The following is a 24,106-nucleotide window of genomic DNA, read 5'->3' as shown; positions in this document are numbered from 1 at the left end:
TAGGAAATTAGGAACAAGTGATGCCACTTAAAACCTAGGGGGAAATAAGTGTCAAGGGGCACAGCACTTGCTTAATGCATGAAGTCACCTCAGGAAATAAGCTATAGACTAAAGCTGAGCTTCCAAGAGGTCACCCTCCCATGGTCTCCACACTGCAGCAGTGACCGAGAGCCTGCAGCCTCTGCCCTCTAGTAAAGCCAAAGCTCTTTTTAAATACTCACACCCCTGTGTATGGTTGCAGAATTCAAGTTTTGCTCTTCTCCAAGTGAGTCGGGTCACAGTGTTTCACATAAGGCTGTTCATCACTGTGCACTCTCATCTTTGTGATTTTCACACTCTCATATGATATGGACCCTCTTAGAGTAGGAAGAATTACTTACTATCTCTCACAATGGGTGTAAACTTATTGTCCCCTCAGACAATTTCTGATGTGGGGGCATCATATTGTGTATAGGAAAAGGGACACAGCTTGCTGGATTCATTTCATCTAGTAGGCCAGTGACCTTCTCACACTAGGGGAAGCAAGCTGAAAGTGGTAGTCCAATTTCTTTATTCATATTCTAGTGGATCCCTTCTAATTCTGGTTTTGATAAAACAATCAAAGAACTGTGACTAAGAGTGGAGCTGCATTTTGTATAGGAAGGGTGAGTATGTGCGATCCAATCATTGTCTCAGAGACAGGTTGCTTTAAAATGGTGTGAGGAGTGGAGATTGGCTTAGGATTTGGGTGTTAAAACTTTTGCCTAGCATGGGCAGGGAGGAAGTAAGAAAAACAAGAGGGAGGAAGAAAGAGGGAGGGAATTGATTTGGGCTTTGTGGATTACCCTTGTAATCACAGAGTTTGGGAGACTGAAGCAAGAAATTGCTCCAGTAGAGTAAGACCCTATGTCAAGGAACCAAAACACACACACACACACACACATACACACACACACACACACACACACACACACACACACAGAGTCATGAACACATGCTCATGTGTATCAATAGACAATCTGAAGTCAGTACAGTAGTTCAGGAAACTGACCACCTTTGAAAATATAGTTGTATCACAGCTCCTTGGATGATAAATTTAAGGGCAACCTAGACTAGAATGAATTCAAGATTCACCTCTTCTTTCAAAAAGTAAAAAGAAGGCTGAGGGTGTGACTCAGCACTTGCCGAGCATAGAGGAGACCCTGAGTTTCACTCCTGATACTGAAAAAGAAAGAAGGGAGGAAAGGGAGAAGTGGACAGTTGTTGTTCACAGTCCCTAGGAGGAGGTGGCAATATTACAGAGGGGCTGGTCAGGAAGTCAGGAGGAGAGATCTGAGCATTGGTTTTGAGTGGTTTCCAGAGGAAGGGATGATGACAGAATAAGCCACAATTGCAAAGGTAGCAGTGAGTGCCAAAGCCTGTTCTTTCATGGATCACCTGGAGGAGTTTCTTCTCCTTTGTCCATGCTCTAATTGATTGTTGCTGGTCTTTAGTGTTGGATTTTATGAGTTCCCTACAAATTTGAGTAAGTTCTTTTGTCAAATAATGTGATTTGCAAATCCGTCTCAGCTTATATCTTCTCTCTTTACTTTAAAAAAAATCAACAGGCAAATAATAATGGGTATATTTGTAGGATAAATGATGCAGTTTGATAAGTATATGCAATTTATAAAGTGAACAAATTAAACTTATTATCATATGCATTGTCTTACACATTTGCCATTCTTTGGAGAATATTCAAAATCATCTCTGTTAGCTATTTGGAAATATATAATAAATACTTTTATGCCTCAGAGTCTTTAACAGAGCAAAAGCTTTAATTTTGATGAGGTTTTTAATGTATTTGTCACAAAGACCTATGCCCAAATATTTTCTTCTAAAAAAAGAAATAAACCTATTATGTAGCCTAGTATAGTAACTTCTGCCTGTAACCATAGCACTTTGTGGACAGAGGCAAAAAGGTCAAGCGTTTGAGGTCAGCCTATGTTGCATAAACAGACCCCTCCAGGTCTCAAAACACCAGAACAGAGTCTCTCAGTTGTCCTACATATCCTATGAAATGTAAGCCTAGGGTTAAAATGGTGCAGCCTTGCAAATGGTTGCCCACCTGTTGGGCCAGAGTGCTTTTTCTCCCTGTAGTTTCATCTTTGCCATTGTCAGAGAGTAAACGCTTGCTTCTCCAGCATATATACTAAATAGAATGATGCAGAAAAGCTTACCACGGCCACCGTGCAAGGATGGCATGCAACTAGTGAAGAATTCCACTTTAATGCCACTAAATTGTTTACTTAAAATGAATTTATTTAACTTTTCCACAAACTAAACAAAACAAAACACCAAACAAACAAAAAACCCAGCAATGTAACATGCTAACAACCTTGGAATGAACATTTCAATAGATAAATCATATGATTGTATCTCAGTAAAGCTAGGAAAAATCAATCATCTGTACCCATATGTGTTGATGTCTGAATTCTCTGCTTTATACATAGAACTACTTACCTCATTAGTAAGTGCTTTCTATATAAACCCAGTTATACAGCAGGTGTCCCTTTTCCACACATTTTTGAGATAGGTGGTAGCTAAGGGTAGCCTAAAACTCAGTGTGGCACCAGCTGGCCTGGAACTCTCATCAATCCTCCTGCCTTAGCATCACTGGTATTGAGATTACAGGCATGAATTACCTAGCCTGGCTTATATGTTGTTACTCCCATTACTTAAAAAAAAAATTGAAACTGAGTGCCATATGACTGCTCAGTTTTCCCTTCTTGAGGAGTCTCTATGGTGTTTTCCATAGTGACCAAACACATTTCTATTTCCTCCTCGTGGGATCAGTTGCCATCTTTTGGTGTGTGGATGACAGCCTTCTGACAGGTGTGCAGTGACATCTTGTGGCTTTGATTTGCAGTTCCTGGATGATTAGCGTGCCAAACATTTTCTGTATTCCTGGTGGGAGTTTTTATGTTGCCTTTGAGAACTGTCTATTCAGTTCTTTGCCTGTTTTTAATAGACTGTGATGTGTGGTTTTTGCTAACAAATTAGATAGGCTTTACAGATTTGTGTGGTTTGGAAACCTTGTCCCCCACTCTTCTGGTTGCCTTTTTATCCCACAGACGTTTCCATTCCTATTTGGAAGCTTCTTAGTTTGATGAAGTCCTTCTTGTTGGTTGTCTGGGATCATAGCCAAGAATCATCTCGAAGGCCTAAGGCAAGAAGAGTTTCCCTTATGCCTTATTTGGAAAACTCCACAGTTTCAGGACTTATATTTGATACCTTAATCTGTTTTTGTCCTTTGTCGGTTTGTGGCTTGCATTTTTGTATCTAGGACAGGATTTGAATGTGTAAGCTAAGCTTAAGTCCACCTTCTTTCTTTGGCTGTGGATATTCAGTCTTGCAACACCATTTGTTAAAGGGACTGCCTTTCCCTCCTTGGGTATTGGGAGCACCATTGTAGAGGGTCATTTGACTGCATCTTTATGGCTTTCGTCTAGGCTTCCCGTCCATCCATCGTCCATGGGTTTGCTTTTAGACCAGTACTGTATGGTTTTGATTATTATTTGATTTGGGAGATGTGATACCTCCATCTTTATTCCATATTTGAGCAATATTGAGTAACTTCCTTGTTACTCAGGGTCCTTTTTCCATACAAATTTATATTTTTTTCTATTTTAATAGGATTTACACTGTGATTATTTTTACTACATTGAATCACAAGATCAGTTTGTGCATTGCAGACATTTTAACATTGATTTGTTTTCAATTTGGGAGCATGAGATATCTTTCCATCTGTATCTATGATTTCATTTCTTTAGCTTTTTATAATATTAACTTCTTGGTTGAGTTGATTCTCAAGGTTTTTTTTTCCTTTTGGCTGGTATTGTAAATGAGATTCTTAATTTATCTTGAATTAGTTCACTGTTGGTGCACAGGAATGCAGTGGACTTTGCTGTGTTTCTCTAATATCCTGAGATTATAATGAGCTCTCTTACCATTCCTAGTGATTGTTTTCTCTGAGGGTTTTTTACATATAATATTGAATCACCTGCCTATATGACTTCACTTCTTCCTCTCTAGTTTGCAGACCTCCCATATCTTTATATCTAAGGTCCAGGATTTCTAGTACTATAGTGAATAGAAGTAGTAGAGGGAGCATCTTGTCTTATCATTGACCTTATCCTTATGATATCATGGAGCTTTTCCCAAGTGGCCTTTATTGTGTGGAGGTAAAGTCCTCCGTGCCCTAACTTATGGGAGCTTTTATCATAAAAAGTGCTGGGTTCTTGCAAGGTGATTTTTCTATGCCAATCAGATGTGAGAGCTTTGATTCTTCCTTCTGTTTGTGTGGTGTATCATATTGAGTAATTTGCATGTGTAATGGTATGTAATCTTTTAGGTGCAGTGTGATGTGCTGCTAGTATTTTGTTGGTGATACTTTCATCCACGTTTATCATGATCTTTTTCTTACAGTATCTTTGTTGTACTATGAGGGTGATGGTAGCCTCAGGAAATGATTTGATCCGTAATCAGGGTGTCATTTGGGAGACAGGCAAGAAGACAGTGATTGAGCATAGGTTGGTCTACACAGCAAGTTCCAGGCAAACCAGGGCTATGCGGAAAGATGCTGTCTTGGGGGTGGGGTATCTCCTTCTGTTTTGTTGGGTTTAAGAGAATTGGTATTGTCTTTGGATATTTGATGGAATTCACAATGAAGCCATCTGGTCCTGGGCTTTATGTTGTTGGAGACTTGGTTGCTGATTTAACCTCCTTGCTTGTTGTTTGTCTGTTCATGCTTTTTATTTACTCTTGATTTAATCATAAAATATATCCATTTCTCCTAGGTTGTCCAATCTGTTGGCATGTAATTGTTCACAATAGCCTTATGATCCTTTTTATTTCTACACCACTCATTAGAGTGTCTCCTCTTCCACTTATGATTTTACTTGTTTGAGTCTCCTACTGTCTGTCTGTCTCTGTCTCTCTCTGTATGTCTCTGTCTTTATATGTGTATATGTCTAAATATGTATCAGTTTAACCCTTTTTATAAAATAGTATTTGTCTCCATCAATTTCCTTACCTTGTCTATTTCATTTATTTCTGCTCTAATGTTCCTATTTCTTTTTTCTACTAGCCTTGGGCCTGGTTTCATCTTCTTCTGGTTCTTTGAGATATAGAGATGTACTTGAGATCTGTCTTCCTCTGTAATGCTGTCATTTAGTGTTGTGACCTTCCCTCCTACACCTGGAGGCTTTGCTGTGTGGGATTTCATTCCCATTTGGCTCAAGACATTTTCTCCCTTCCCTTTGTATACCTTATTTGACACAATAGTTGTTTAGGAGATTGTCATTTACTGTCTGTGTTTCTGTGGATTTTCTTATTTTTCTTTTATTTTCTGTGAATTTTCTTAGTTTTGTCAATGATTTTTAGTCTAATTTTACTGTGTTTAGGGAATAAGTCCTTATTCTCATCCTATGTAGTACTGAGGCCACACCAAGGGCATAATACAATGGAAAGAGATATTCTGCATGGGCTCTAATGTGGCTCCTAAGAACAGAACATCCCCAGTCCTGTGCTCCACAGCCACGACACTGCTAGAATTTAGGACCTGATGGCTCAGTGACAGGTGCTGGTCTTTCAGGACAAACTCCTGAATTGCACACACAAGTACGCTCTTGGGTTTATTCAGGTGAACTTCACTCAGCTAGAAACATATGTTTTGCAGGATGAATAACAAATTAATTTAAATGCTAACTACCACTGAGTTTATCTTTAATATCTATGATTATTTGTAATAAAAACAATATATAACTGTTTCAAAAATGAAAGATGATTACTGGGGAAGAGTTTGGAAAATCATAAAAGAGCAAAGATGAAAATCACAGTTACCTGGAACCCTATGATTGAGAGGCTGGAGACTGGCAATATTTTTCTTCCTTATTTTTATTACAAAGTTGGAGCTTGCTCACTACAACAAATGACTCCATTTCTAGACCTTTCCAAGCTCGGTTCCGTCTCCCAAGGCACATTTGGATTTCTGTATATTTTCTTACATTTATACAGGCATGGCTATTTTCAGAGCTTTATTTTATTTCATTCTCTCTCACCAAAGAGCTTGGACCATATCCTCCACTGCACCTTCTTTTCTCCACTTGAAATTGATATGTGGAGCTGTTTCTAGACACATGTTTCTAATATGCACCTACATGTCCATACACTCATAATTGTGTGTGCATATATACAAAACCCTACATTTTTAGGCAGCATCACAGTATCTTGTGGGTGACAAGCTGCATGTGGAAACCCCACAGGGAGATATGTACAACAAAGGTATATCCTGTGGCTTCTTCCTGTGCTTCACCTCTCCCTGGCCTCCAACCAGAGACAAATGGAGAAAGCAACTTCACTGTCAGACATAGTCCGTGCTTCCAGAAATCTGTCTGCAGACCCTACTCAGACTGTACACTCCATCTTTCAGATATGCTGCTTTCCTTTGGCATCCTGGCCACTCGTTTACAGGGATCTTGGGACCAGGAGGGATCTTCAATAAGGATGATGAATGCCAAGGAATCTCATAGCTGCCCCTGCACCTTTCCCCACATGCCCTGTGGCCTGCCTGGATGGGTCTGTCCACAGCCTGGTGTTCTGATGGCACCTCTGTGGATATCTGTGCCTCTCAGAGTCCCTGCCCTCTTCTCTACTACACTTAGGGCTTGGGATCAGAAGTTGGTCATTAACTCTCTGCTTTCTGAACACACCAGTCCTGGTCCACCAGCCCTTGGGCCTGTATACTATGGTCCCTGACCACAAGATGCCCTTGGCCCAACCGCTAGAGCTAGAAAGCCTGGCTAAGTGCGCCCCCTGCAGGAACATATGGGACTCTCAGGTCCTTGGTGTGTTTTGACAAGGAGTAGCCTGTGTTCTACAGCTCTGTTCTTTCCTCTATCCCTCCTTCTCCTTCTTTGTCTTTCCCTCCCTGTCTTCTTTCTTCCTCCTTCTTTCCTTTTCTTTCTGTCTTTTCCTTTCCTCTCTTTGCCCTGCTTCCTCTGGTCTTTCCTGTCTTCTTTCCAATACCTTCCTTTCTCTTTTTCTCAGTTTGTCTGTGAACCCCACCCCTTATTTTCCTGCATAGGTGTAAATTCTTGCCTATCTTTGCCCATATCCCCCAAGAGGATGTTTTCATGTTCCCACCTGTGTGTATGCACTTTCTCTTATCCTCTGACATTTCTCAGCACCAGGAACACAGCTTGCAGACATCTACGTGTCACTGTCTCCTTCCTCGCCCGTGTCTTCTGAAGCAGCTGGCTTTCCTGATCTCACCACCAAGTCTTGGGGCCCTGTCCTTAGTCAATACTAACACTTCTGATCTTGTCTCTGCTACAGATCCACACACATTCCCTTGAGAAGCCAATGGAGCCACTTGGGATAATTAAAGTTGCACACTCCAATCAGCCTGGATTGATACCCTGTATTCTTGCTAATTACACTTAAAAGGTCAACTCAGAACTGAGACCCAGTGCTCATCAGCTGCCTCTTTGATCATGAATATAAGTCATTATTACAGGAGAAACCTGCAAAGAGGCATGACTGAGGAAGGAAGATGTAATGTTGGAATGGAAAGCTTATGTCACCTGTGTCAGAAAGTTTCTGTCCAATCCTGGTAATGAAGACACTAACTGTTGTAAATGAGGATAAGTGGGAAGCCTCTTATAAATGTTTCTTTTGTGGGACTCCTCATTTCTGAAGAATAAAATTCAGAACACATGATTCAAAGGTCTAATGCAACTTAATATTCGGTACCCATTGGCACATCTGGCACATCTGTTGGTTTGCATCCACACCATGTGTTGCGTCCACACCTCACACCCTCCCTGGATGATGCCCATGTCCTCAAATGGTGCTGATCTCATTAGAATAAAAAGCTGAAGCATCCTGTTTCATCTGCCCTGCTTGCAAGGTAATAGATAGTGCTTCTTCCTCCTGTCCTCTAGCTATTGTCCTGTTAATTATCTGTTGTGTAAACTATTCCTACACTAGGAAATCCAACCTGTGGTCAAGCATGATAGAAGGTTCTCCTGACCTCTTTCTTAACTTATATAGATGATGGGTGTTTTGTCAGAAAAACATATACCCAAAGCAAAAAGAAGTGTGAACAGTGTTAGTCTGTTTCTGTCCCTCCTATGACACAATGCTGAAGGCTAGAAAATATATTAAGAAAAGAGGATTATTTTTAATTTATAGTTACATAATTCCAAGAGCCTTGAACCATCATCAGCTCAGCTCTGGTGAGGACCTTCTAGCTACAACATGGTATGAATGTGTAAAAGAGGGAGAAACTGCGTGGTGAGACAGGAAGCTACTTATAATGAATTGATCTCCTGGGAACTAACCAAAGTCTCGAGAGAACTAATTAGTCTCCTCTGAGAACAGCTCATTGCCTTCCACTAGAGTCTGCCTCTCAGCAGTTTCAATACCACCTAGCATGTCACACTAAGGCCCATGACCGCCCTCTGACCCTGGTCTCCGTCAGATGGTCTTGGGGGAATTAATGGAGCCATTGGAATTTAGAAAGTGCTGACATGCTCACTCTACTTCCACTACTGCTGGGTTCCTACATTACATTCTTGCTAAGAAGGTTTTAAAAGGCCAGTGCTAAGAGCCTTGATGAACATCCAAGCCATATTGTAACACATGGGAACACTGAAGTCACAGATGCCAGTACTTCTGAAGTTAATATAAAAATGTACTGTAGTTTCACTCAGCACCTTACATTTTATTTTTATGGAAGCCAAACTATCCACAAAGCTTGCTAAGAAATGCTTAAAGAAGTGTAAGAGGGGACTGTGTCTTGGGCTATCAGTTTCACAAGGCTCTTCTAGGCAAGAATAGAGTCATAGCATTTGTGGGGAAATGGATAGAATGGAAGCTCATTATCTTAAGCAAAGTAAGACAGACTCAGAAAAATACTGTGTGCTTTTTCCTGTATACACAATTTTAATTCTCTCTCTCTCTTTCTCTCTCTCTCTCTCTCTTTCTGTGTGTGTGTGTGTGTGTAAGTAGAAGAGGAACTATGACATAGAAGGATTATAGCTAAAGAGAGGGGGCATAAGAAGATAAGAAGGAGTAATAGACAATGAAACATAGGTAGCATAAAGCAGAGAGGATGCCGGGCGTTGGTGGTGCACACCTTTAATCCCAGCACTTGGGAGTCAGAGGCAGGCGGATCTCTGTGAGTTCGAGGTCAGCCTGGTCTACAAGAGCTAGTTCCAGGACAGCCTCCAAAGCCACAGGGAAAACCTGTCTCAAAAAACCAAAAAAAAAAAAAAAAGCAGAGAGGATATAGGAGGCAGGGCAGCAAAAGGAGGCATGGGGCATGCAGTGGAGAGGGGATGAATAACAGCAATGTATGATAATATACATGTATGTAAATGCCATAAAGAAACTCATAACTTTGTATGCAGACTTGGAAATTAATATAAAAGAGCATTTTCAATGAAAATGAAACACTGAAAGAGTATAGATTTTATAAACAGGCAGAAGTAATGGTTTATTTAGAAATTATCAGTGATGCTGAGGGAATTTAAATTGGAGGCTAACAACAGGCCATATACACAAGTAAATACAACACATCAGACCACACAAATATCAGGAGAGAGTTTGGAATACTACTCACATTATCTTCAAGGATGAGACCCAGGCTAACAGAATGGATACAAAGACAGAATTCATCCTTCTGCTGCATACAAGAAAGCATACCTCAACTTCAAAGACAGATGTTACCTCAGAGTAAAGGGTTGGGAAAAGATTTTCCTATCAAATGGACCTAAGAAAAAAGCTGGTGTATCTATCCTAATATCTAACAAATAGACTTCAAACTAAAATTAATCAAAAGAGATAAAGGTCATTTTATATTCATCAAGGAAAAATCCATCAAGATGAAGTCTTAATTCTGAACAAGTACAAAGGCACCCACATATTACTAAAACTCAAATCACTCATAAAACCCCACACACTTATAGTGGGAGACTTCAACACCCCACTCTCACCACTAGACTGGACTATCAGACAGAAACTTAACAAAGAAACAAAGGAACCAACATAAATTATGACCCAATTGGGTTTAACAGGCAACTATAGAACATTCCATCCAAACACAAAAGAATATACCTTCTTCTCAGCGCCACGTGGAACCTTCTCTAAAATTGACCACATACTTGGCAATAAAGCAAACCTCAACAGATATAAAAAATTGAAATAACCCCCTGTATCTTATTGAATCACCATGGTTTAAAGTTAGAATTCAACAACAACACAAATTGCAGAAATCCTACAAACTCATGGAAATTGAACAATACTCAATTTCCCGTTTAATGCTTTTATGGGATTCCTAAGTGTGTGAGAAAGTGGGTCTCTAACACTTGTACCTTCTATTGGGCTCTTATTCTTCAGTTGGTTTGCTCTATCAAACTGTGATGTGATAGTCTTTGTTTTGTCTTATATTTTATTGTCTCTTAGATGCCTGTTCTTTTCTAATGAGAGACAGAAAGCGAATGGCTCCAGATGGGAGAAGAGGTGAGGAGGAACTAGGAAAAGTAGGGTGAAGGGAAGCAATAAACAGGATATATTATGTGAGAAAACAATCTGTTTTCACAAACGTGAAAAAAAGGTGGAAGGACATAAACTGATTACATAAAATTATCCTCTGAACTCTCCGTGCATGCTGTGGCACTCACATACCTATGTATATGCATATATATATATGTACAGTAAATAAAGAAATAAATGTCATGGTCTAAAGAGTGAAAAGGAGGTGGAGAAAGGTTCCACTTCTCACAATTGCAGCTATCGTTCATCACCACAAAGAAACCACAGTGACAAGAACGCAAGTGGTTACATCACACCTACAATCTGACATCACTAAGAGACAATCTTAGAGCCAATTCCCTAACCACTAGGACCCATCAGCTTTTGTAGTCTTTCTGCTCCCTCTTCTACAGTGTTCTGTGAGCCTTAAATGTGGAAGTGTTTTGTGGATGTATCCATTGGGACTGACTGGTCTCCACAACTCAACATTTTGATTGGTTGTGGTTTTCTGCAATGGTCTGTCTGTTGCAAAGAGATGTTCCCTTGATGTGTGGTAAAGAATAAACATATTGGTTGGTATAAGAACAAATATTTTAATTTAGTTAGGGATTATGTTGGGTCAGTGAAGTAGTGGTAATAAGACCCATGACTTCACTAATAATGAGTTGTTCTCTAGGTTTTCAGTACCACATATGGTTTCCCTCTTGTTGAGTGGGTCTTAATGCCAATTACAGGGTTACTGGTTAACACTAAGGAAACCATGCCCCTGTTTCACCCTTAGGGTTATTGCCATGGTGATTGTTGATGTGGTCTGAAGGCATCATAGCTGGGTAGGACTATTGGTTGCCTCAAGTATGACAAATGGCAATGCCAGAGTGGAAGGGGAAAGGCTCACTAGGTCTCAACACTACACAAAGAACTATAAGCAACTGAGGAAAGCTAGTAGTGAGAGAGGTGGTCTTTCCCAGGAAAGAGCACACCCATTGGTTGTCCAGTGCCAATGATCAGCTCTGAAAACATACATAAAAGTAACATTATATGGACTGAACAGGTTATATATTGAGGAACAGATATGAATACACATATACTATCTGTATATTTGTGTATACATGTGTGCACATGCAATAAAATTAGTGGGGAAAAAAGGCCATGAATTTGAAGGAGAGCAGTGTGGGATGTGTGGGAGAGTTTGGAGGGAAGAAAAGTCAGGGGAGAAATTTTGTAATTATAATCTCAAAAATAAAAAATAATTAGAAATAAAAAAGAGCAGAGAAAGAATGAACACATGCATGCTTATGCTCAGCTGCTTTCTCCATTCCCACACAGTTCAGGATGCCTCCTCCAGGGAATGATGCCCATCCACAGTGGACAGCTCCATCAGCATCAATTAACACACTCAAGGCAATCCCCTATAGACTGCTCATAGACCAGCCTGACCTAGGCAGTCTCATTGAGACACTCTTCCTGGGTGACTCTAGGACATGTCTAGTTTACAATTACAACTGTCACAATTCCACTCTTACTAACTTGGCATAGAAACAGATCACTCAAACTATAACCTCAGCTCTGTACCCATAGATTCATGTTTATGTCATAATACAAAGTACAGTCCAACCTTCAAAGGCCCCATAGTCCTCAAACATTCCAATACATTTTTATTGAGAGAAACTAATTTTGGTCAGGTTTTCCTCTCCCACAATTTCTCCCAGATCCTCCCTAACTCCCTACTCACCCAAGTTTATGTTCTTTCCGCCTCCCTCTCCCTTCTAAAAAGGACAAAAACAAAACAAGAAACATACCACATACAAAAAAATAAATAAAAATAGAAACCTAAATATACAAGCAAAGGATCAGCCAAACAAACAAACAAAAATAAACCACCCAAACAAAGCAAAATGAGGCCAGAGGTCTACAAAAATTACCACTGAGTTGTTGGCTAAGCTACTCATGGGCATAGGGCCTTCTCTAAAAGTGTGGTTAATATATCTACTGGGACTTGATTACAGAAACTCGTTTTCAGTTTGCCAGTAGATATCAATTTCAGATAGCTTCTTGATTAGGGGTGGAAGCCCATTTCCCCTTTACCCTCTCATTGCTGGGACCCCATATGGCTTGGACTGTGCAGGTTTGTGTGTGGTACCACAGTCTCTGTGAGTTCATATGTGTATCAGTCCTGATATGTCTACAAGCGTCCACAGTCACTTAACTAAAAGCTTCTATAAAAATCAAAGCCAAGTTAAATACTTTCAACATACAATGATACAGGCAAACATTCTTACTACGAAAGACAGGAATCAAGGCAAATCAAAGAATAATCAAACAACAAAATACAAAATCCAGCATAGCAGACATCAAACAATTCACCTCCATGTCCAGCATAAGTAATGTAATCTTCTGAGCTCCCAATGGCTTAAGTAACATCAGCCCTTCATCTCTGCTCCCCTTAGGTCAGCACCACTTCATGATGCAGATGTCCTTGGCAAATGTGCAACAATGCTGGCATCACCAATATCTTGGGTTCTCCACTGTAACTGAGGCTCCACCTTCACAACTAGTTCCAGTCACTTCTCAGGGCATCTCTTCTGGGACTCCAACCCTGACATTTAATACCCAACCTTAGCTGTCCTTCATGACCCCTGAATCTTGTACCTTGCATGCCTTCAACAATAGTAGCCTGTGGATGATGTTTATGAAATTCCGAAGTTTTGCTGTCTATTCAAGATGTAGCCTAGACCGCCTTAGACAACAGCTGTATAGGCTTCTGTGAGATGACCCTGGAAACATTTTCATGGGTGGTTGCCTTGAGGAGCAGGGAACACCTTCATCTTAGGCTTTCTTCCTCTATGTGAATTCAGATTTTCATAAGTCAAGGCCTTCAAGTGGTAGGGTCTTGCCCTTGGGATACCTTCTCTATTGTCAGAGTGCAGCCCAGGAGGCTCCTCTCTAGTGGTACTGACCTATTTAATAACCATCACCAGTGCAAATGCTCTCATAGCCTGCAATTTCTCTGCCAAACAAATAACCCCATAATGTCAATTCAACTGTATTAGGGTTTTAAGAACAGCAGCAGAATGAGGCCAGAGTCTTAACCAGTGTGTCACACAAATGTCCCCAAGCCAGTCCCTGCTAAAGGCCTATTACACTCTGAAAACCCATTAAGTCCAGTCTGTACCATGTACATTTCTCTCCATGTTACTGCCTTCCTCTGACTAAAACAGCCCGTTAAGCTCTGCTTCTAACATAAAACAATTTTTTCCTGGCCCATCATACCAAACACTTCTATATTCCTCCATAAAACAGTTTCAGAATCTTGAAAGCCGTATCATGACCCCACTCTTGGCAACAAATTCCTGTCTTGTTTCATTTCTGTTGCTGTGACAAAATATCCAAAAAATAAAGCAACCCAGGAGTAAAGGGCCCACTTTAGCTCACAGCTCTAGCTACAATCCATCACCATGGGGATGCCATGGCAGCAGGCACCTTGGTCAGCCAGTAGCATCATGTCCGCAGTCAAGTGCCAAAAGAGAATTAGTGAACGCTTGCTAGTGCTCACATGCTTTGTCCATTCTTGTATGGTTCAAGTTCCCCCTGCCCTGTGGGTCCAAGTCTTGCCTTTGCTACCCTAGGTCATAGTGTAGACACCTTTAATTTATATGACGTGTATAAATGTACATTTCCAGCCACCTTCCCCTGCTGTATTATAACCGGAAGTGCAGCCTGGTGCTGTTGTGAAGCCAAGGTGAGCGTCCTGCTGTGTGTGTGAGCTGTATAGATGTCACGTCAAGAAATAAATGACACTTGGCCAGTTTGTTTCTTTAGCATTTACTTTTAACATACAAATCATTTTAAACTTTTTGTCTTAAAAATTTATACACCAGCAGTTTAAACAAAGCCTTAAGCAAATTGTATATTATTGATCTCACGTAATAAGGAAATAGACATTACGTCCATGTCAGCAAATAAATGTCACAAACTATTTAGAGCAGAGGTTAGGAAGTGACTGTGTACTTGAGATCCAGCCCCATCGTCTGTTCTGTGTGGCCTGTGAGCTAAGAATGGTCTCTGTGTTTCTCAGTGGTTTTAAAAATCACATTTCATGATACATGAAAGTCCTATGAAATTCAGATTTGAGTGTCTATAAATAAAAACTCATTGGAACACACACACAAAAAAAGATCCCCCTGCCTAGGGAACAGTGCCACCCACAGTGAATGATCTTCCCACCCCCAGTAAGGTAATTGGGAAAATCCCTCAAAGACATTCCCATAGACAAACTGTCTAGAGACAGTATCTCATTGAGACTCTCCTCTGGTTATTGTAAATTGTGTCAAATTGGCAACTAAAACTATTGTAGAAAGGAAGCAATTTCCTGATACTAGGTTGACCCTGGTTAAAGGAAAAATACTTTAGAGGTTGGTGGGGGACTCGTAACCTTGCTTCAGCTTTGTGAATGAGGACCCTTACCTATTGCAAGTCAGCCCCTTTCAAAGCACAGTGAGTGCGGCATCTGAATGTGCCACTGCAGCACAGCTCTGGCACAGTGGACTCACCTTTGGTAGGAACATTAGTTCCTGACAAGCATCAGGATGTGCCAGTGTGGCTGGGTCTCAGGACAGTACTTTGAACAAGATACAGAGGAAGAAGTGAAAACTGATGAGGTCCAATTCATGGCTCGAGGGTCCAACTGCTTAGAGTACTGCCAAAGAATACAGAAGCCTTAGAAATCCAGGCAGAGACTAGGGATGGAACACATGAGTGCATATGGCTTTTCAGGCCTAGCAATGCCCTAGTATGAGCAATAGTTACCCACTTTTCCTCACATCATAACAGATCTCCATACCACTGTGGTCAGTATACAGAGCATCCTTACCACGACAGGGACCTCTAGTGCAGCCTTCATCACTTACCCAGCCATCACCCCTGGAAACCATCAGTTTGTCTCGATTACTATAACTTTGCATTTTAACAATATCATATAAATGTATTAAACATCTTGCTTCTTAACATTCAGTATGCATCTTTGAATAGTCATCCAGATGGTTGAAACATCAAAAGTCTGTCCATCTTCTTTCCTTGGTAGTTTTCCATAGTGTTTTGGTTTCATCATTCATCTTAAAGTCTCTGGGTAGCTTTTGGCTCTGAAGGATACAGCTGTGAACATTCTTGTGCAAGTGTTGGTGCAACCATAGGCTTCCTTTCTGTGGCATGAATGCCCATTAGACTAGTCACTACTTTTTGAGATACTTGCATGTTTAGCCACCTTCTCCGTGCATCTGCACAAGTCCACAGTGTTAGTGACCTTCTCTATGTATCTGCACTGGAACTGATTTTATAGAAACTCAGAGCATGGGTAACCCACTCCAAGCGCCTTGTCAGAACTGAGTGTTATACAAGTCCACGGTGTGTGTGACCTGCTACCTGCATTCACGATAGCCGAGAGTGTGATACCAACCCACTGGGTGCATGATGTGCACCAGTACCAAACTGTTGTTGCTCATTTCTGTCCTTTAACACGTGTACAGCACTACTTCATTTTGTCTTCATTTGCATGACCTTATGGCTAATGATGCTGAGTATTTTGTGTGCTTACTTGCCAGCCAAAATCTCTCATTGGCATGAATCTCTGTGCTTCTCATTATATTTTTCTACTGTGGGCTTTTGAGAAGTCCCATCTTTATGCAGCCTCCATAGCAGCCTGTGGCCAGATGCACAGTTCACAGGTTGGGAGCTGTTCTTATACCCTGCTTTATAGAATAAGCCTTAAAATGCAATCAAGTTGAGCAGTTACCCTACTTCCAGGTCATGCCTCTGGTATTAAGTCTAAGAGAAACTCCCTGACTAACCCTGCATCCCTAAGATCTCCTCCTGTTTGTTTTCTAAGTGTTTTATGATCATATTTTGTATTGAAGTTGTGCTAGTTGGGTTTTACTCAACTCCATATGAGCTAAAGTTATTTGGGGAGATTCTCAACTGAGAGCATGCGTCCATCAGATCGCTTGGAGACAAGACTGGAACATTTTCTTGATTACTTGATGTCAGAGGGTCCTGGCCAACTAGATACGTGATCCTGAAGTGAATAAGAAAGCAGGATAAATAAGCCTGAGTTGAGTAAGAAAGCAAGATGCACAAGCTAGTTAATGCACAAACTAGTAGGCAGCATTTCTCCACAGCTTCTGCTTTAGTTGCTGCCTCCAAGTTCCTGCCTTGAGTTCCTTTCCTGACTTCCCTCCAACATGAAGTGTGAACTGAGAGTTGTAAGTGGAATTAAACTCTTTCTTCCCCATATTACTTTTGGTCATGGTGTTTTATCACAGCAATATAAACCCTAACTAAGACACAAATCTATGACTTGTTTTAATTTTGTACATACACCATGTAGTCAGACTTTTTTGTGACATATCTTCACAGTGTACAAAAGAGTATTCCAAAACAATACCACACATAGTGTATTTGTGTGTTGACATATTTTAGCTTGTTGAGTTTTCCAATCCACTAAACAATGTACTCTACATTTATTTGTGTCTACTATGTCTTCCATCACTGTTTTATGGTGTTCAGTCTACAAGAACTATCTTTTTTAGATTTACAACTAAGTACTTAATTTTGTTTAGCAGTTAAAATGCTACTGTATTTTAATGTCAGTATCAACATGTTCGTTGATAATATAGAGAAATACAATTAATTATATATGCTGCCTCTGTGTCTTGTGGCCTTGCTGTGCACACAAATTAATACTAGGAGGTTTTGTTCTATGTGAAGTTACTACATAGAGTGTTAGGTCATCTGCATGCATTGTCCTATACCTTTTTTCTAAAAAAAAAATGTTTATTTCTCTTATCTAACGGCAGTGGCTTGAATTGCCAGCACTCTGTCAAATCATAGTGAGAATAGAAGACATCCTTGTCTTATTCCCAACCTCAGAAGTAACTATATTGTTTTAACACCATTAATTACAGTGTTAATGTAGGATGTGACTGTTTATACCGTTTGTTAAAAGGAGAACATTCTCTTCTATTCCTACTTCTCTAAGAAATCTTTATCATGCAGAGATATTAAGTTGATCATCTTTCTGTATCAACTATATGTTCATGTTATTTTTCTCCTAGTCTGTTAATATGGTGGATTATACCAACAGGGCTTCAAATATTGAACCACCCTTGCATTCCTAAAATAAATTCCACTTGATTATAGTACGTAATTATTTTTGTAATACTGAAACTGTTAGCTAATATTTCTTAAGCATTTTTAAATCTATTTGTATGAGAGATATGAATCTGTAGTGTACACACAATCTATCTAGCTTAGGAAGGAGGGTGATACTGTCTTTATAGAAGTGTGAGATTGTTCCTTTCTGCTCTATTTTCTGGAAGAGGTGGTGTAAAAATGTTGCCAATTCTTGTCTAGATGTTTGGTAGAATTCACCAGTGAAGTCATGTAAGCCTTCACATTTCTTTAAGGGACTTTCATGAATTCTGAATGTTTTTATAGTTGTAGGACTACATAAATTATATGCCTTACATTGAATGAATTGAGAAGTGAGGTGTTTCTAAGAAATTACTGTTTCCTGCTCTGAGATACCATCCCACTCCTGTCAGAATGGCTAAAATCAAAAACACCGAAGACAATTTATGCTGGAGAGGATGTGGTGAAAGGGGAACACTCCTCCATTGCTGGTGGGAGTGCCAACTGGTTCAGCCACTTTGGAAATCAGTATGGAGATTCCTCAGAAAAATGGGAATAAACCTACCACAAGACCCAGCAACTCCACTCTTAGGCATATATACAAAAGATGCCCATTCATACAACAAAGATGTCTGTTCCACTATGTTCATAGCAGCATTATTTGTAATAGCCAGAACTTGGAAGCAACCTAGATGTCCCTCAACCGAAGAGTGGATAGAGAAAATGTGGTACATTTACACAATGGAGTACTATTCAGCAGAAAAAAAAAAATCAATGGAATCCTGAGATTTGCAGTCAAATGGATGACACTAGAAGAAACCATCCTGAGTGAGGTAACCCAGTCATAAAAAGAGAAACATGGCATGTACTCTCTCATATATGGATTTTAGACATAGATCTGGGGAGTGCCAGCCTACAATCCCATGGCCAGAGAGTCTGGGAAGCAGAAACTTCATTTAGTGGCTGATCGAAGAAGAGTTAGACTCCCTTGGTTAAATATTGAGCTGAACTCAAGAAAGCCAGTAACAGAATGGGAGGACTGATGACCAAAGGGATTAAGACTGGGCTGGTTTAACCCCCAGAAACAGCTGACCTGACAAAGGTTAACTCTTGAATCCCAGGCATCAGCCTGGGAATCCAGCATGGGACTGATCAAGCCCCCCCTGAATGTGAGTGTCAGTGAGGAGGCCTAGGTAATCTATTGAGCCTTGGGCAGCAGATCAGTACCCATCCCGAGTATACACACGGACTTTGGACTCCCATCCAACAACGTGAGGTGCACTCTCACCCTGAACTCTTGGGGAAGGGTCTAGGCCCTGCCCTGGATGAAATGACAGACTGTGGACACCCCCATGGAGGGCCTCACCCTCCCTGGGGAAATGAGGGGATAATGAGGGGGTTGGGGGAGGGCACGGGAGGAGGGGAGGGAAAGGGAGAGGGACCTTGAACTGACTTGTGAAGCAACCTTGTTTCTTATCTAAATTTAAGCTGAAAAATAAATTTTTAAAAAACCAAAAAAAAGAAATTACTGTTTCCTCTAAATTGTTTAATGTATGCAGAGACTGTCCAATAATTTATTACTTCCTTATTGTGCTTCTGATATATTCAGGGTGTCATGACAGCCTTCTTTTATTGCTGGTATCTATAATATGTATAACCTTTTGTTATCTTAGTCATTTATTGAGTCAGAGTCTCCCTGAATAACCTGGAACTCCTTATGTAGACCAGGCTAGACTTCAACTTTCAGTGATCCTCCTGCTTCTGCCTTATGAGTTCTGGCATGTGCCACCATATCAAGTTCACTAAACCTATCCTAAATAATTTTAAGCTTAAAGAAAATTTATATGGAGTGCAGATTTCCAGTTTGATTTTCGCCTTCCTGAACATTACTACCTTGCAGAACCACTGTAGCTCGATGCCAGGAATTAACACCAGCACAGAAGTAACTATCTGCCAACATCACTATTGACATTTCACCTATTTCCTCATAGCATCCTTCGCCTGTTCTGGGACCCAGTCCAGGTCCCACATTGCCTTGGGTTACCATGTCCCTTTGGTTTCCTCCAAACTGTGACAGTTCCTCAGCCTCCCCTGCCTTTAGTGACCTTCCTACTTTTGAAGAGTACTGGTCAGTCATTTTGTGAAATGACCTTTGAGTTTGTGTGACAGTTTCCCATGAGTAAACTGAGTTTGTACACCTGAAGCCAGATGACCCAATGATGGCTACACCAAGAGGATAGGCAGCTTCCCTGAATGCCAGGACTATATAACATCCTGGGCAAGGGAAAAGTGTTAAACAGTGAGAGAAATGGAGAAAGGGGGAGGAGGAAATGGAGACAAGCTCACAGAAAAAGACATCTGAAGGAGCCATGGAGATAGGGAGGAAGGAAGCAAGGGAGAATCTTGTTGGCTTTAATTGATTTGGAGAACAGGCAGATATTCCACAAAGTGAGTTTGGTTTGAATGAGTGTGAGAAGTCAGTGACATATACAAGTGGACAGAAATGCAGCGTGTGAACTAAAGGGAAATCGATCAAGACAACAGAGAGACATAGAAGTCACTTAAAGTAATTAGTAACAACTAATGAATATGAGGAATACTCCTAGTTTGTGAGAATAAAAGAGAATCATGGAGATAACAGCAGTAGTGGGGTGTGAAATGCAGAGTGTTCCAGACACGAAGGACTACTGTGAAGAATGGCTCAAGATGGTGCCATGAATAGCAAGTTAACTGGGAGCTAAAGTTCAGAGGTTCAGCTGTCATCATAAAGTAGCAATTTTGTGACCATTACTTTAGTCAGGTGGTAAGGACAGGATCCAGATTTGGTGAGAGGACAATGGGGTGCACAGGGTGAGCTAAGTGATGAACAGAGGAAAGAAAAACTATTCACAAATAGTTCAGTATGGAATTGTGTTTGATGAAGGTATATAAAGAAAAGTAAGTATATCACTCAGATGGTGGTAGTCAGATGGGTTCTAATGGGAATGAAAGCACGCGAGGCAGGCGCTATTCCACAATATAGTCTGTAGTCTGTTGTTGAGAAGAGACATAACACACATACACACACACACATACACACGCGGACCTGCACTGCAACTAAAGTCCCTCCCAGTAAGCATGAGCACAGGCAGAGCCTAACACAGGCTCCGTCCCACTCTCCTTCCTCTGTGGGATGTACAAAGGGTGAGTTCCCTCTCAAGAATGTGGCACAAGTTGTCAAAATGGGGCCACACCCTGGGCTGCTCACATTCTACTGTTCAAGTAGGTGTAGCATTACAACAAAGCCAGTTCTGACGTCATCTTCGGCTCCCAAAGCTCTGTAAGCCATCATTCCCCTCGCTGTCACTGAGCAACGCTGACAAACTGGAACAGCCCACCTAAAATCACCTTGCATTGGTGAGAAGCATCAATCACTGTATGTGCATACTGTTCTTGTTTCAACAAAGTAATTCAGGCAGTCCCAGACCTTCTAGAGTTTACTCTCACAGCACTTGTCCTGAAGCTTACATGTCCCCTCACTAGCTCCTTATAACAAGCGATTTAATAGTTGCTGTTATTCCTGTCTTTAAACGGGAAGCAGGATGTTCCAGAAGAATTCAGGAATGCCCAAGTGGTCCGTTGAGAGAAGCAGCTGTATGTGCAGCCGGCTGTAGAGAAGAGGAGCTTTAGGGGCTGGGAAGGCTGCATGGGGAGCAATACTGGAAAGTGTGTCAGTTACTTTTCTCATTGCTGCAATCAAGTGCCAAAAGAAGCAGGTTAAGAAAGGGAGGATTACACAACTGGCCAAAATTTAAAGAATAAGTGTTACTGGTGTGTTTTGCCACATATTGGTCATCTCCATCACAATCCTTCCCCAAAGTGCAGAGACTATCATGAAAGAGTGGATGGAGACATTGTAAGAGCCAGAAGTCCGGGTGGGTGGGAAAGAAGCAGTATATTCTGGGCATGATGGGACCACTACATTCAGGGACTCATAGCATATGTGTGGTTGCCTACACAAGTCCAAGCCAGCCAACATTCTCACATGGAGTGGGAAGGGGTTCATGAGCTCCCACCATTAGCTGAAAAGCTGTAGACAACTGGTAACTTCTGGGGGAAGGGAGTCAGTTTTTGTTAAGGATGTGGCTCCTGTTGGGTTGACCTAACTTCAGTGGATGTCCCCAAAACCAGGAGTCATGGGTTAAGTTCTTTAAAGAGACCACAAAATTGAGGAGGAGGGTAGAAAGGTGGGATGAGTCTGAAAGTAGATTGGGGTCAGATGATCAAAATACATTGTATGAAATTCTCAACTGAGAAAATAAGTTTAAAGAAAGGAAGGGTGTGTATTGGCATATGGTTCAGTGGGGATACAGCCATGGTGGCAGGGAAGGGGTGGAGCAGAAGACATGAGGCAAGAGCAAGGGGATGCCAAGTTATATTACACCTGCAGTCAGGAAGCAGAGAATGAATGGGATGGGGGCCAGGGCTATAAACCCTCAAAGCCTGTCCCCCATGGCCCACTTCCTCCAGCTAGGTGCCATCCCCTAAATGTCCTGCAATCTTTCATTGGCTGGAGACCAAATGTTAGAACACATAAACCTATAGGGGGCATTTCTCATTCAAACCACATCAGTGGTTCTCTTGAGAAATAGCAACAAGACAAAGGAAACAACAAATAAAATTTCCCAGAGCTTAATAAATATCCATGCACTAGAGTAAAACTTGTGCCGGCTAATAAGCTGTGATGTGGAAATCTTCCAGATTTAAAAACAAAGAAAGAAAAGAAAAGAATAGATAATTTTCAGCCTGACTGTAAGGAAGAATATCCACCTTGAATAAGACATAATTATCACAGTATAATAAAGCAGTGTGAGATAGAAAACACTTTTGATGGAGGAGGGCAAGAGTAGGGAGGGACACCTGTGGGTTCCAAAGGGGAGAGCCACTGGCTGCTGCCGTGAAAGCAGGGGACACTGTCCGAGAGGGAACGATGTGGACTCCAGGATGTGTTATGGTGGAAGGACCTTACGCCATGTGACACACCTCTGCAGCATCAGGCATCCTGGGAATTAAATAGCCAGCGCCTTCATAGCTGGGTACAGCATCGCCCATGTCTCAGGATGTGTTAAATGACATCACATCAAAATGATGAGGCTAGCAAATGTGAGGATTTTGGGTGACTTCTTGTGTGACTTGTGCAGGTCTTGGTAGGACAGGTGATATTCAGGTGTACTAGCTAACCCTTGTTTCACAGGACCACTATGAAAGAGTAAGAATGGCGCATACAGAATTCTGCTGATGTATCTTAAAAGAAATTCCTTCTGTGTTCAAAGAAAACACAAGACTTCACCAACTGGGCCCCCAAGGCATGCTGAATCCTCGGCCTCCTAAACCTCTGTCTGCTGTGGTGCCAACGTCATCCCACAGCCATCTTCCTATAAGAGCTGCTACAGGTGGATAGTCCGCCAATGGGAAGTGAAAGAAGCCAGGCACATCAAGACAAATGCCACCAGCCAAAGGATGTGTCAAGCTCCAGTGCAGACCGGGATGAGAAAGGCAATGAGACTCAGTCTGCCCTGCCACAAGGTGATGAGAGTGGCCAACTAGTGGGAGCTGGGTGAGCTGCACAGCACCATTCCCTTCTGTCCCTGCAGATGCTTGTACAGATGGAGGCCTTGCCTGTGATGTACCAAAAACGGCAGCTTCCAGTGTCCAGCATGAACTTTTAAATTCCCCTGCTGTCTCAGGCCTCAGAACACCACAGCCTCTCTACAAAATGAGCTCTGTGAGTAAGGTGCTGAGTGGCACACCCTCCTGCCTGGTTGTCTTCATCCTCTTATGGGTTCTGCCTGCTTCCTTTTCCATCCTCCTTTTTGTGGAATCTGTACTAGATTTCACCAAATATTTCTCCATTCCTTATATGTGTAGTGATCCCATCAGGAGCAAGCTACCAACTGCCCGGCCTGGGTCTGCACTCAGCCTTCCCTCTGTAGTTCCTTCTCCACCAGACAGTGGAAGGACATGACTGTGCACATGCTCAAATGTCCATGTCTCAGCTGAGGTGCCCTCCTAAATGCAAGGACCCGGCCCCTCTCACTTTCTCTTCCTTCTTGTAGGAATTCTGTTTGTGTTTAAGGAATAAGCATATGCTTCTTTCTCCTTGAACAGTCCCCTGTCTCCTGGGGCAAGTGACAGCAAGTGGCTTCCCTGAACTTGGGTTAGCCTCTGTAGTATAGTATACCCTTATGATCTGTATTGGGATACTGCAGCTACTGGTGTCCAGTTCTATCTCCCACTATAGACTGCAGTGTATTGCTGGGGAAAGGTGGTTTGATGGGGTTGTCCTTCTGTATGTGTTCATCTTATTGGTTGATGAATAAAACGCTGT

The 24,106-nt window shown here is 41.5% G+C and overlaps 1 protein-coding gene and 1 non-coding gene across 4 annotated transcripts in view; both read left to right on the top strand.

Moving 5' to 3' along the window:
* The window catches only part of Otud7a (OTU deubiquitinase 7A), a 356,745-nt gene that overhangs the window by 144,223 nt on the left and 188,416 nt on the right, over window positions 1–24,106 (top strand). The window lies entirely within an intron of this gene.
* Window positions 2,149–2,250, top strand: LOC121135577. Its single transcript, XR_005872680.1, has one exon. It is a non-coding gene; the product is annotated as a U6 spliceosomal RNA (small nuclear RNA).

This window comes from Mesocricetus auratus, unplaced genomic scaffold (genome assembly GCF_017639785.1).
Source record: "Mesocricetus auratus isolate SY011 unplaced genomic scaffold, BCM_Maur_2.0 Super-Scaffold_4256, whole genome shotgun sequence".
In the NCBI taxonomy this organism is placed as follows: domain Eukaryota; kingdom Metazoa; phylum Chordata; class Mammalia; order Rodentia; family Cricetidae; genus Mesocricetus; species Mesocricetus auratus.
Note: the sequence above shows the minus strand (reverse complement) of the source record. Positions and strands in the feature narration are given on the sequence as shown.